Source organism: Ambystoma mexicanum, chromosome 3q (genome assembly GCF_040938575.1).
Source record: "Ambystoma mexicanum isolate Mex_15411 chromosome 3q, UKY_AmexF1_1, whole genome shotgun sequence".
NCBI lineage: Eukaryota > Metazoa > Chordata > Amphibia > Caudata > Ambystomatidae > Ambystoma > Ambystoma mexicanum.
The window spans coordinates 598,472,229-598,486,400 of record NC_090926.1 but is presented as its reverse complement, the minus strand read 5'-3'; positions in this window follow the sequence as shown (position 1 = coordinate 598,486,400).

Below are 14,172 nucleotides of genomic sequence, written 5' to 3'. Positions count from 1 at the left end.
AAGGGGGAGAGCGGCAACGCTGGAGAATCGAAAATTCAGAGCATACCAGCCTGCCCTGTGAAGGTCAAGATAAGAGGGGCCCAGGCAGGTGGCGAGGCTAAAGGAGAATCAAATACACAAAAAGCTGGAAACTGAAGCAGATTTATGGTGAACAGACATGTGAGCAGTCAGGCGCAAAGAGTTACCAATGTCTGATGTCACCCAGATCCAAGGGTGCCATAACTTCTCCAGATAAGAGGCTACAGTTTCGAGGCATGCCCAGCCAACTAATTGACAAATAGCTCAAAAAGCCCTGATTGATGGAAGGGAGGCAGGGTGTATCTTGGGACACTAAGCACCTGGGTGTCCAGCCTGCATGCTGCTAATCAAAATGGAGATTAACGTCTAGGGGTGTAACCTGCCCAATCACAATGGACCAAGTTATCTAGGGTCCTATAGATAGTAGAACCAATGTGACGTTGTAGTTGAAGTGATGTCTATCACGCGTGATGTAGAGGGTTGGGCGTAGATGCCCACCCGATAAGAGTTGTCCAATCCGCATGCTCTGTTACCATATACAGATATAGCACCTATACTTAAGTTACCTTTCCTAACGAATTATATCGCATGACGAAGTTGTTGAGGCAGACATCAGTGGTGACGAGTTTTATGTATAAAAGTTGCTGTTCGACTGAAGTTTGCAGAAGTTGGAGCTAGACAGGCAATCGCAACGATGCTGATTTCCAGTTGTTTCCCTGTTTGATGTACTTGTCATTAAACGGATTTCCCTTTGCCAAATTACAGAGTCCTCATTATTGAGTCGTGTTGGAGTAAGTGAATCCTGCACCCCATTCCTCACATAGTGCAGCTATCTCGTCATATAGGTACTTGAGGGTGAGCACTGACCTATGGGCCCGTCAGTGGAAACACCACCCTCCTGTACAGCACTTCGCAGTTTCAGCTTCTCGCATCTAAGCAAACAGCAACACTGTGGACTCTTGGCTGTCGAGATGCGCTTTCCTTGAATCTGGGGTCCAGCACTCTGTTGAGGTGGCTCAGGCTCGGTCAGTCCTGCTTTCTGGGTGTCCGGAGTATCTTCCTGGAGCTCTTGGACAACTTAAAAGCAACACACATGATTTGGTGTTCCGCTCCCTGACTCTTCAGTTTCCAGCAGCAACTGCAGTGGAAATGCAACCATATTCAAGAGGATGTCCAAGTGGCTTACTTTGGAGTTGATTGGTACCACCAACTCAATGGGAGAAGTCCTCATTACAGGGCTTCTCAAGTCAAGGGATTTTTGGAGCTTCAGCACAGCAGCAGGGCTTCACTGGACAAACCAACGATCCACAAGTTGCAGCGGGCATCTCTTCCAAGTTCTTCTTTGGATTCCTTTGTCCAGTGGTCGACTCTGCCTCCAAACCGGAAAGCCTCGCCTTTTATGCAGGTTTCTCCTGTTCATTCCAGCCTAGCTGGCAGTCACCCAGCAGGGGGGCTGTCCTTGCCGGACAGCCAGCCGGCCAATCACATAAGAGTGCATTTCTGTCTCCTAGTAGACTAAGCACAGGGAGTTTCGGGTACCTCCCTTGCTTCCTGCCCCCACCAGACACTCTGGAGCCAGAGGCGGGCTTCACTCGTGAATCCAGCCAAAGACAAAATGGGCAAAGGGACCATACCTGGTTTGGCACGCAGAGTAAATCTCAAGAAGTACCGTTCCACAAAGAAATGGTGAAAAAAGAAGACCGGGAGTAAAAATGGCACCCTTGGGTGCTTTACTGCAGCTGCGAATGCAGCCTACAGTAAAAGCACACCGCGGTAGTTTAAAGTAAACCACCAGCCATTCATTGAGGAAAGGGTAACATAAAAATGTTACATAAGAAACTAGACAAAGGGGATACTAAGTAACCCCTCCAGTACCCTATTGTGAGATAGTGTGTGCTGGGTCTAGAAAGTTACAAATGTAAGTAAAGTCAATTTCACTTCACTGCTCTTGCAAACCGTAGTTTATCCAAGAGAAGGTATTTAAACCTTTGGGAAATCTAAAAGACTTCCCTGTGCCCTGCACTGAAGGTGCTGTGTGAAACATTGTAAATTGTAAAAGATGATGCCTATGGAGTTTGTCAGACTCCACAACCAAAAGAAACACAGAAAACACATAGAATTAAAAGTACGAAAGTCCCAAAGTTTAGCAAAAGAGCTGTGGTCTCTTAAGTGGGAGGAATTTAGCACTAAACTGAAAATCCTCCCGGACAATCACTAGCTTCCTTCACTTCCAGTCTGGGGGCAAGAAGGGAGTCTTGAAAGGACCCCAGGGACCCCAGGAAGGAGAAAGGAGGGGATTTCATTCCATACCCCCACAACCAAACAGACAGAAGTGGAGGCTGAAGTGCACACTTCATAAGGAAGAAAAAAATTGGCCGACGGGCCCCAACAAAGCAACAGGACTTCTGAGGAAAACCCCTCTCTCCCCTACAATTTTCCACTACTAATCAGGGAAAAGTGCAGGGGGGAGAAGTGGGGTTTAATGATAGCCCGAGCACATAAAAGGAAAGTCCAAGTTAGGCCTTCTATGTGAAATGCATGCACCTAAAGGAAGGACACACTGCAAGGGTGAAAAGCAAATCTTTAAACTGCAGTCCTGCTAAAGATGCCTAACAAATCCAAAGATATGTACTTCTGCAGATGGCATAAAAAAGATTTGAAAATCAAGACCACAGTGTTAACTCAGAGATAAATACAGCAATGTCATTAAAACGGTCAAATATCAAAATGCTGTGCACCCTAAGCTTAAATAAGTGGGCCTTGCAGGCAAAACTCAAAGCCATGTGAATATCTTTCCTTTCAGATGACTAAAATCCCTCTTTCCAGCACAAAATAATGGATAGCAGATACATAAAAATATAATTGTGAAGTGACCGAAAGGAACAGCAGCCCTTGACTAAGAAATGCCACATTAATAAAGATTGTTGTTTGCAAAGTAAAAGAAAGGCTCTGGAGTAGCCAAAATGACATTTCTAAAGAACAAGTAGGTCTGCCTGCAACACAGAGATTAAAACAAACTGCACCCACTTTTGATTTTGCTCTGGCCTTCCCAGTTGATAAGCAAATTGCTTTGAACTTTTCCAGCCCAAGCAGAAGGATGTGGCAGAGTGTGATAGGAATGTGTGGTGGGCTGTTTAAACAGAGGCTGCTATCAAGTGAAGCTGACCTATAATCAATACCCCAAACAAAAGACATTTTGTGGACTAAGTCTTGGTTTCAATGGTGGATTGCCTACCCTTAATGGTTTATTGAGGTTAACTGACAATATGGATTGAAAGATAAAATCATTTCAGCCTGCTGCAGCCCACATTGGACTTCACAAGGAAAGATTGATCATTCTATTGCATACTATATCAAAATTTAGCCAGAGTCTGGAGAGGCTCTGGTCACATGCTTGCAGAGAAATGAAACATATATCGAGAAATTGAGTTTTGGATTTGTATAACATGTTTGAATGTTCCCATTAGTTTAAAAGGACTATTATAATTTCTCAGCACCAATAAGTCACACTGAGTCCATTCATATGTCATTTGAAAGCTAGTAGCAAGCTTGTTGTTTTGATGTATATTTGCTCCACATTCATTTTTTTAAAATAATCTTATCACCTGAATTGTGTTTCTAGCTACCCAGAAAATGTTTGTAATTTGGGAATTGGTTAGCTAATGGAGGGTAAAATTAGGTATATGGAGAATACATTTCATAATCATAACTATTATACTTTTAGTTTAAATGGCAAATAATTACAGTGTGCCTGTGCAACATGATGCGAACATGGCTGTTGTTTTTTCAAATCCGCCATGATTAGCTGAAGCAGAATATGTATAGTTTGTCACAGTTATACGTAAAATTGAACGTTTCGCTATGTTGGATTTGTTTTGGTAAAACTGGAAATGAAAACAAAATGTGTGTTTCAAATGGGAGTTGCATTATTTCTATTCTAGATTCCTGAACCAATTTTTAGTGAGGGGCTGGACTTGGGGGTGGAGAGCAATGTAAATGTCCAATACTGGTTGGGAGATCATAAATTAGTACCTCCTAATGTTCATTTTCCATCGGAGGGCCTTAGAGAATAAAAAAGGTCTTGCACTATGGAAGATGGGACAGCTCGCTAACAAAATCACCAAAGGAGATAAGCTGAAACACCATCTGGGTGGAGATATTGGAAGAGGGCTGGAGATTCCCATTGCTGGGGAGACCAGAAAACAGAGGCTGTGATATTTCCCTAGAAGGAGGATTGCTGTGGGATCCCATTGACTGAAGTGCTGGCCAGAATCCTGTTTTCACCAAAAGCAAAGCTCTGCTCAGTCTCCACGAGTGCCAAGCCCAGAGATGTCCAAAAGTAAGTAGATTGTACCACACAATTTCAATGTGGGGAACAATTTAATTAACCTATTCCCTTTCATTAGTGGGTTCCCTGCCATTAGTGGGTGGGGGTAATGTTGCAGACCCTTAGCATATGTCGCTGTATTAACTCCCAAATAGATTGATGCAAGGGGAGCTCAGAAGAATTTGAAATGTTCACCCTCTCTCTTAGTGGGAATAATGTTATAGCTGCCTAAAGTAATTGGGGTGTCTTTGCCATAAAATGAAATTGATCATTGTCACTATTCCCAAAACTTCTTTTCAAACAAAAGGTGGACTTATCCTTGCCATAAAAACGAAAATCCCAATCCAATTGTCACCACTCTTTAATCCATGAATTTAACAAAGGGGTTCCACTGGCCCCAAAAACGAAATTCATAACCCACATCCCCCAACACAGGCATTGAAGTGAAGAGGGTCTGAAATACGAATTTAATAACCATCCCCATTTTACTGTCCAACTTCCCCAACATGGGCCCTTAAGAGAAGGGAGGTCTAAAAAACATATTCACAACCACCCCCTTCCCCAGCATGGACCGCAATGTGAAGGGGGGGCCTGAAAAACAAAATTAATAACTGTCCCCAATTTCTAACCATGGCATTACAGTTGCAGGGTGTCCTTATTCCTAAACTGTCCCCACTCCCTACACATTGCCTTTAAAGAGAGGGGCACTACATGTATTTATTGCCTGGGTTTTGGGTGCTGGAGGGAGAAGTATTTGGCCAAGTGAAATGCAAACAAGTGTAATCCTCCATTGAACAATATACACTCTCTTCTGAGAGTGGATAAGTGACCCTCATAGCAGAGCAATTTTGGTAGTGCGTGTGGGTGAAAAACAAACAGGGTTCTATTCACCCCATGTATTTTTACAAATCTGTTATTTCAAACTGCTAGCATTTTGAGTGTAAAGGGAATTCCATGTATCAAGCCTTGAAGGTGAGCTTGTTTTCATAAAACGAAAATTGTGCCTGTGTTTTAACACTACACTCTCAGCAATAAATGTCAATGGTTGCGTTCTAGTATTGTGCCATATTATTATTATTGAAATTCAACATACAGCAGGGTTCATGGGAAAAGAGTTTTGACCAGTTTGTTTAGCCTGTGTTCCATGTTTGTGGGACAAAAGTAAAATGCAGAAATAGTGTGTTTAAAAGTAACATCCTACAGAAAAGTGTGTGTTGTAATTGAAGCTGTGTTTTCTGCCACAGAGAAAGTGGCGTGTGCAATTTTAGTGTGATTTTCAAATAAATATATATGTATTTTTCTGTACACCGGCCTGGTTCTTGGCTCATTGGTGGCACAGGGGAGGGAACTAAGTGCCTCGATATGAGTATGAAGAAGACCTAAATAAAAGAATCCTTTAAACGGTTTGTTGTGTGACACCTTCATTGGGGAGTGAAGGAACTCCCTGTGTTGAAGGTGGTCTCTCCATATGCCATTACAGGTTTAACATTTTCCTAGTTTGAGGAAGTGCCACTCTGAGACACTCCTTATCTAAAGAGTGCAGTCTCTAGTGCTCCTAGTCTGAGGGACTCTAACACAAATAACCCCAGTGTCTGAGAGGTTCTAACTATAAGAGGCTCATTCTGAATGAGTCTGAATCTTAGACCTTCCCAGTTTATGCATCTTAATCGGAGACCCCTGAGCATTAAGAGCACAGATGGTAGAACTCTTGTAGTCTCAGAGCTGGTGTTGCTGAAAACCCAGTTAGATTGGGCACGTTCTAGATTTACTCTCTTGGTTTGCATGGCACTCGTTCCATTCTGATGGTCTGAGTGCTTCTCACCAGCAGAAGCTTTTTAGTATTAGGGGTTCTGCCTTTGACACTTTCTTAGTTTCAATGTCTCTGAATCGGAAACGTCTGTGTTCTCAGGGGCACTGTCCCTGAAGCACTGCTTGACTGAGAGGTCCAGACCCTGTCACCCTCTTAATCAGAGAGTTCTTCACTCTGAAACCATGTTTGCCTGGCAGGTCGTGCACTGCCACCTTCCTAAGGAATTTTCCTAGTGTAAGAGGCTTTGCCTGAGACCTTCTTTGATGAGCAGCATAGAGAAAATCCTATTCTACGCAACACTGGCTCAGAGATCTTTCTAATATGGGATGCCCAGACTATTAGGCCTTGTTAGTCTGTGGCTGTAGTCATGAAAGCCTACCTTTCCAATGGGCAACAATTGTGGGACTCCATGAATTGCTGGCTCCAATACCATTCAGTCTTGGGGTTTCTTGCATTGACTCCTTCCCTAGTCTAAGGTTATCTTACAGTGTCAAACTCTCAAGTGTTTTACTATGAGACCTACAGCCAACAACTATGTTCAGTGGTCTAAAAATGATCTTTTAACTATTCTACGTTTTGGCTCATAGATTGTGCTTTAATTGGCCTAGACAAGGAACAAACCTGTCGTACCTGAATGTTTATGTGTATAGTGCTGAAAGATAGTCTCTGCACTGTTTTCAAGAGTTTGTAACTTCTGTGAGGTAGGTAGAGAGAGTAACATTTCAGAGTGGTTGTGTCTTAAGCAAGAGATAGAATGTTGGTTATTTTGTTATTTTGATGCTTTATTTATTGCAGTAGTTGGTGTCCATATAAAGGGTCCCAGCATTTGTTTGTAGTGCTTTTTTCTTAAATCCTTTGCTGCATTTTTAGGAAGTGGGTTTGTGGTGTAATTAATATCGAGGCAGATCCTGCATAGGCATGTACTTGCATTGTCCATGGTTCTCAAAGTTGGCAGGTAGAATGGGTCCAGGAAGAGGTCCATTATCATGGATCATGCAGAAAGTGCAGTTGCTAAAGTGAGTGGCTTTCTTGCTGGTTGCTCTGCTTCCATGTGGCTCGTGTTTCTTTGGACTTGGACTTGTGTCAATTCAAGCCTGGGACGTGATTGGAATGTACTCGCTCCTCCCTGCCGCCCAGAATCCTATTTAGTCACTGTGCTCGCGCATCCGCGTGTGCGCATCTGCAGAAAGTGCAGTTGCTAAACTGAGTTGCTGTCTCGCTGGTTGCTCTGCTTCCGTGTGGCACATGTTTCTTTAGACTTGGACTTTTCAATTCAAGCCTGGGACCGTGATTGGAACGGTATGCCTATTGAGATGGCTGCTTGAAGATAACGGCCAAGAACTGCCAAGAATTGTTAAGAACTGCCAAGAACTGCCATTAACGAACATATTGGGGACTTTTCTCTTTCTTCTTCCTTTCATAACTCGCTCCTCCCTCCCTCCCAGAATCCTATATAGTCACTGTGCTCGCGCATCCGAGCGCGCACAACTGCAGAAAGTGCAGTTGCTAAAGTGAGTTGCTGTCTGGCTGTCACGCGTGAGAGCGGGAGGTAGAAGTAGCGCGAGTATTTAATATTTAAAATTCAAAATATATATATCCCCTTTTTTCTCTTCTTTCATTTGTTTTTTTGTGTTTTCTTGCCTTATTTTATCTTTAAGCTTGCTTGTTTGAGTTGTATTCTTTTGACCACTAAGTTAACCTTGTTCACACTAAACTATAACTATGTCTACCAATGCGTATACGTTAAAGTCTGGCATGCCGCTGACTTCTGTACTGAACCCCGAGCTAAATGTCACCCTGCCCATACATACTGTTGATGAGGTTAATTCCAATGCTGCCGCGGCCGTGGCGGCTGAGTTGAATGTTGCATTACCTCCTAAAAAAGAAAATCCTAATGCAGCTGTGTCCACAGGTATTGCCGTAGCAGCCGAGCCGGATGTTGCACTACCTCTTAAAAGAAAAAATGTGTCTCTTATTGATTTCATTTCTAAATCACGTTTGTCCAAAAAAAAACTATTGCGCTCTTTGTCTCTAACAACGGACATACGATCCTTTTGTGTGATGGAACCTAAAAGTACTATAACTGAAAAAAGTTTCTGTGTCAGCCATAGAAGCCACTTCTATGAAGGCCATTTTGGATACCACGTGGTCAGGTCAAGCAGTAACTTGTGATAACCAAGAGGGTGATAATAGCCTAAATGGGAAGTCTCTAGTACCAGCTACAAAACTCCATCCTGGGGCTGACATATCAAATAAGCCCCAGAGGTGAACGATGGAACATTAGAAGTCGGCATTTTGGCCCAAATGAATGAAATATCTGATTCAGTCTTAGAATCAGCCGTCTCCTCTGGAGAAGTTGTTTTTACGCAGGGCTCCGAGGGGCCCAAGTACATGCAGGCCGAATTTAACTGCACAAATGATCAAATGGCCAAAATTCCCCCAATATGTTCGGTACAAGCTCAACACGATTTGCGCAAAGCATATGATTTACTTACAATGGTTGGCGAGGTTGATGATGATGCTATTGAATTTATGAACACCTCTAATAATACTTGTCACGAATCAGACGACATTTTATATATAGGTTCAAACACTGGTGACTTAATCCAACTTCAAGAAGCATCAAGTGTCCAGTGTTCAATACCGCCTGAGGCCTTCGAGACAGTAGAGCAACCTGAAGAAATTAATGATCCTCCCCACGATCTTTCTAAGTCACCAATTTTGTTTGATAGATCTGATGCTAAATCTTTAAACAATTCTCTCTCCTTTATAGCTCCCACGCCCCACCGTTCAAAATTTGCTGAATTGGCAGGAGACCGCCAATACTTTATTCAAGATACAAATTCCCAGCGATTTTCCTTTCCAGAGGCCCCAGCTCTTAAAAATACACTTAGTGCAATGGATACTGCCCTTCTTACAATGGCACGTTTATATGAAGTATTAGATAAAAAAATGACGAATCAATCTGACATATTGTTGCAAGTATTGAAGGACTGTACGACCATGAAATGCCTGTGTGAATCAAATAAACAGACAATAATGTCCCTAGTAACAACAATAACATCTAAGCCCCCATTGACAATATGCCCTATCAATCTGGACAAAGATAAAATATCACAGAAGCCAAAGGCCCCCTGTGAGCAGCAGTTGACTAACGCAGCCATCGCGGACCCATTGCCCAGGGTGGACCCCAGAAATCCCTAGCTATGGAGACAGTGGTAGTTCCAACTGTAGTGCTCCCGGTCCAATCAGCCAATGGACTCCAATTAGCTATGGAGCCAGCTATAGTTCCAACTGTGGTGTCTACAGCCCAATTGGTGAATGCCCCATGTGTGGTTCTCCTAGCTCAATTGCCTTCTGCATCTAGCGATGCCGAACCGAACTTGGCTCATAATCCCTTTACCCTCTTTACAAAATCTCGTCCGCCCACTGTGGCGAACAAACCACCTAAAGAAGGGAAAAAAAATCTGTGCCGCTAGAATATCTCAACTTAGCGTCCAAAAATCTAAGACACAGAGATTTATTAAATTACTGACAAACCTGACTAGATTAAAAGCCTCGGTGCCCTTGCCCACAGTGAGTAAATTGGTCTGTGATGGTAGCCAATCGATGTCTGTAAATAGTGCAGCCATGAACTATCAGCCGTTGGATGATTTGGTGAATATGGTGAGCACTAAAAAGGTACCCTATCAACCTGAATTACAAGCCTTTGGAGATCGTTTGGCCCATACAGAACCTAATTCAAATGACACCTTGACTAACTTAAACATCCAGCTGTTGAGAGATGAGATAAAAAGTTCGATTTCTCAATACATGGGCAATAATAAATTCTTGTCTCCTCCAAATGGTGAAACACAAACCCAAAAAGCATTTCCCTCTGTGTCTATTGAGAGATGAAATAAAAAACTCAATCGAGCAATATATGGGTGTTTCTCAACCACCAGCTCAGTCAAATCCCGAGAAATTAGCACAAATGATGCCTGGCTCCCCACTTTCCAGTCACTGAATGGTCCTAGTCATGTGCAATTAGAAAATACTCGGCCTTGTAATCCCAGGAGTGTAAACAACCCTATGAAAACCCCTGGTAATATGTTGAAAAACGTAGGGAATGGGCCACTAGGGAATAAATCGATGATATTTAAAAATTGTCATCGCCTCGTAATTAGATGCAGAGACCATCCCTATGGTCAGTACAATCTTAATCGAGCAAGCATACTGAACCTATGTACAGATGTTCCAACTAAGGTGGGACTGGCCTCAACAGATATAGATCTGGTGGAATTTATTGATGACCAGAGACTCACAGAGGGCAGGATTTTTATTAAATCAGGGGTGATTGCTAATATCTTATGGGAAGCCAGATCAGCTCTATTTGACCTAGGATTTCTTCTGACTCAAGACGCCATGGTAAGTACTACTATCAACACACAACATGAGTCACCTAGCATAAGAGTATATAATTCAGCAAATCATGCTCAGAATGTTTCTGATAATAATGGTACACCAACCACCTGGTTTCATGGGGTTCGTGAAAAAGGACTGTAACAATTCTTGTCTAAAGAGAGGGTGTCTCTGGTCTCATGGAATACAAGGGGCCATAGGCATTTAATAAACTCTAAAGAGAATGAGTTGGTGGCATGTGATATCATTGTGTTACAAGAAACATGGTTGGTGGATGTTCCAATATGGGATGACTTTGACATATTTATGGAGCCTACAGTAAGTAATGTGAGGGGTCGCCTTATGGCGGGCTTGCTAATAGCAATTAAGAAATCGATGAATTTTGAGAGCAGTACCTATATTTCACCTACGCCGTATATACAAAAACTCAGAATTCAGAGAAACAAGCTGGTCATTGTTATCATAAATATATATTGGGGTCAAGCCAATTTATCGCCCAATGATTTCTTTGAACACATATGTTCCTCATTGGACGAAATATCCATTGACCCATCTGTCAACAACACTCTAGTTATGGGTGATCTGAATTTACATCTAATGGCAACGGAGAAAACTCAGGCTACAGCAAATGAATTATATTGGGAACAACTAATGGCAAGCAGAAATTATGTGATGCTAAATGGCACTCTAAGGGGAGATACCCCTCCAGCGACAACCTGGCACAGAGGCTTGTTAGAAGCGAACTTGGATTATATTTATAGTGATCCGAAATTCCTTGAGACAGCACTTTCATTAGTGATAAAAGCCTCTGATCACAGCGATCATAAACAACTGCATTTATCGTGGCTATGGCCAACAAATAAGCTTAAGAGGTCGAAGAACATTAATCTTGCACACATTATGACTAACAACACAAGGTCCCGTATAGTATGGACAGAGTCCAAATTATTTGAATTTGAACAATCATTAATAATGGGAAAACAAAAAAACTCACTAGAAACTGGATGTTATATTGCCTCAATGCAAATACTTGTTCAGAAAAAGTTACATCATGGCAAAGGTCCTTATAGGCATTTGCATGCGTTTGATTTTGAGCTGAAGCAGAGGAAAGCCAAGGTAAAAAAAGATCTGAAGAATGTGAAACATCTCCCCTTACTTGTTAGAAGTATTCAGACGAAAGTTCTGAAAACTGATTACAAGAAATGGATAAGGGGTCGCAAACACATCAGATATCAAAAATATGGGGAATTGATGATGGCACAGATTAGATCGAAGTCAACACAGGGAATCTGGGCTTTACTGAATGAAGCGGTTGGCAACACACAAGTCTCTGCTCAGGCAAACTCAATACCTGAACAAATCTGGAGCACATATTTCAGATCCGTACACAGAACTCCCCTCCCAGAATGTGATGCTATTCTTGAAAACTTACACTTTGATCATACTTTTTCCTTTGATAGAGATGATATAAAGCATTGCATATCCAAATTGAGGAGATCAAGAGCGGCAGGGTCTGATGACCTTCACAATTGTACGATGAAAGAAAATCCTGAACAATGGTCCTCCATTTTGTACCTGATATTTAAACATATTATTAGTACTGGAATTATTTCCCTTTCTTTTAAAACTTCTTATATATTACCTATTTTCAAGAAGGGGAATAGAGCCGACCCCAAATCATATCGGCCCATTGCCCTATTAGATTGTCCAGGCAAGATCTTTGCTAGGTTGCTTTTACGAGAATTCAACAACTGACTAACCATCACAAATTTAAGACATCCCTTTCAAACAGGATTTGTACCAGGATTAGGGACTGCCATCAATTTACTTACACTGTCTGCCATTACTCATGAGGCGAAACAATGCAAGCAACCACTATATGCAGCTTTCATTGACTTTCGCACAGCATTTGATTTGGTTCCTCGAGAATTATTACTCAAAAAATTAATACAGCATAATTGCCCCTGGTTCATACTGAAATGGTTATACGAATTTCATTCAGGTACCTCCATTCAGATTCGCCTAAGTCGAGAGGGCCTGTTATCTGACCCAATAGCGACTAGCCGTGGGTTGAAACAGGGTTGCCTGCTAGCTTCTGCCCTATTTAATTTCTACATCAGGGATGTAAGCGACAGTTTTGAAGAATTGGAGGTTGATGCCCTGAGGCTTAATGGGAAACCCATACATATATTATTATATGCAGATGATATGATCTTGATATCAAAAACACTGCGAGGTCTAAGAACAATGTTAAATGCCTTAGAGAGTTATGTTAAGAAAAATCATATCACCATAAATACAACAAAAACTGAAGTAGTCCAATTTGGGAACAAAAAGCAAATATCTAAATGTCACACATGGGTTTTACAGAATACCAACCTGCAGAGAGTATCGAGTTACATATATTTGGGTGTATCTGTTAATAATCATCCACAAGATCAACCATATGAGCTCAGCCTGAAGACTAAAGTATCTACAGCCTTATCTCAATCAAGGGTGATCAGAGCAAAATATTGTAAATTTTCCATTGTTCCTTTGATCTCGTACTACAAACAGAAATTACTCCATGTAGTACTTTATGTTACCGTGACTAAAAGTTAGAAACCCTATCAATATTGGGCAAAGGTAGAGCGTCTTTATTGGAGGAATATGTTAAGCTTACCAATGTTGGAACCTCTTCCAATAATTCGTCATGAACTCGGTCTCATCTCTCTCCATGCTGCATATAAATGGAATATATGTACCCTATTTAGGAAATGTATTATGAGTGATAATGAAAATGGTTTATTGATCATAATATCTGATTATATAAATACTTCACAGAATACATTTGCCCGGCAATGGAAGTCCAGGGCCCTGAAAATCTTATATGACGCTGATATCTCCATGAAGCTTCTTAATGAAAATCCAAGTAAGGCAAAACTAAAGCTTCATGAACATGATTGGATACAGACTCGGGCCAAGTGTGTAAACTACAACAAATTTAAGAATAATTCATTTCTGTTGAAAAAATTTGGTATAACAGCTCCATATGTGTTACACTCACCAAGCCTGCGTCATTGTGCAGACTTCCTACGCTTTAGGCTAAATGTATGGCCCACCAAAGAAATACTATCTAGATGGAAGAGATTAGTACCAGTAGACCTAAACTGTCGTTATTTTGAAAAAGAACCAGAAACACTACAACATCTATTGACAAATTGTGATAAATTGCTGTTACAAAGGTGCAAGTTCTTCAAAATCTATTTTGAAGGTCATGTTAATTTAACACATACACAACTATGGTCCGCACTCTTTAATACAAATAAAAAAGCGATTAGATATGCAATTACAACCTTTTTGAGGAACTTGAGTTTGACGGATATTCTGATAACCAAAGAGTAAATACACATGGAATCATTGCGGAGCAATAGCATGTGTAAAAACGGAAGGGAAAAATAAATCATGAGTCATTGTGAAGAAAATAGCCATGAACCTTGCTTATATTGACTATTCTGCTTATTTTTAAACTGCTTATATTTATTTTTCTATTATATTAGGAATGTTTTGTTTCGATGAAATGTTTCTTTTCTCTTTCTTTTTCTTTAAGATTGTATGTATCATTATAGAATTATTA